The sequence below is a fragment of the Phyllobates terribilis genome, unplaced genomic scaffold, assembly GCF_046119375.1.
Source record: "Phyllobates terribilis strain yellow unplaced genomic scaffold, ASM4611937v1 Scaffold_10__3_contigs__length_209671492, whole genome shotgun sequence".
NCBI lineage: Eukaryota > Metazoa > Chordata > Amphibia > Anura > Dendrobatidae > Phyllobates > Phyllobates terribilis.
In genome coordinates, this window is record NW_027362770.1 from 209,515,984 (window position 1) to 209,517,413 (window position 1,430).

The window sequence follows — 1,430 nt, forward strand, 5'->3', positions numbered from 1 at the left end:
GGCCTGAGAGGTACCTCTCTCTCATATATTCTGCCGGTGGTGTGCAAAACTGGGTCTTTGCATGGAGTGTCACCCTATACCCACTTTAGGGACGCATGCCAAAAAGTACCCGATCGCCTGGAACTGTCAGGCGGATTCGGCTCCCTGGAATTTCCTCATTCTGGTTCTTTTTCACTTTTTGTCTCTTTTTCGACATCTAGTGGGCAGGCTGCATTACTGCAACCGGGGACACCTCAAAACACTTGGAACTGGTGAGCGGATTCAATTTACCAACGTTTGGCGGGTCCTGGAAGTCAAAATTCTGACTTCTGAAAACGACTAAGTATGAAGGACTCATCGGGCGAATCGCTCTGGAACTGAAATCGGATGCGCTCACTCACATTTTCCCCTCTGTGGAAGTCTGACACAAGTTGAAAAATTTTCTAAGTCCACAAAATTTTTTTTTCAACTTTTTTTCAATTTTCCCCCCGTGGGATATATATTTTACCCACACATTTGGAGCCCTCCTGGGATGCCCTATAACATAGTATTCCCTCATTTAGAAAAATTTTCACAAAAAAGTGAAATTTTCAAAAAGTCAGAAATTTGCCAAAAAAATGACTAAGTATGAAGGACTCATCGGGTGAATCGCTCTGGAACTGAAATCGGTAGCGCTCACTGACATGTTCCCCTCTCTGGAAGTCTGACACATGTGTGAAAATTTTCTAAGTCCACAAAAATAATTTTTTCAACTTTTTTTCAATTTCCCCCCTGTGGGATATATATTTCACCCATACATTTGGAACACTCCTGGTGTACCCTCACACATATTTCCCCTCTCTATAGAGGAAGACTGGGGAGCCTCAGCCCAAAATTCTGGAACTGTTTCTGGACACCGCAGCACTATTAAGACCTCCACCGACTACCACAAGGCGAATATTAAGCCCTCCACCGACTTCCACGGGGGCGACTATTAAGCCCCCTTCCGAATACATCTACTCGCGGGCGGAGGCTTTTTGGCGTGGTGGGTTCGCGGCCCGGCAGCTCACAATGTGTCCCACATCGGTCATAGCTGTCGCTGCCAAGGAGGCTTGTGATTTGTTTTGCAAAATCTGAGTTTGAGAGCAGCCTTGAAACCAGCAGCCTTACGGCGTGGGGGGGTTGATCAGGCCCCTTTGGCATCCAGGGTTCCCTTAGGAGGGGAGGCAAACTCCTTGGGAGGGACAAAAGCTTGTTTCGAGGGATGGCTTTCAATAGATCGCAGCGATGGGAGCTGAGAGGCCTGTGCGGGGACCTGCCGGGAAAAGCGGCTCGCTGTGGGGTGCATGGTCCCGAAGCGGCAGGCGTCTGGAAAACACCCCTTGCACGGGGAGGGCGAGGTGACTGGCCTCCGAAGGATGCCACAGCCGCCCCGTCTCACCAACCGCACCCAAGACGACACACAGGGTCGC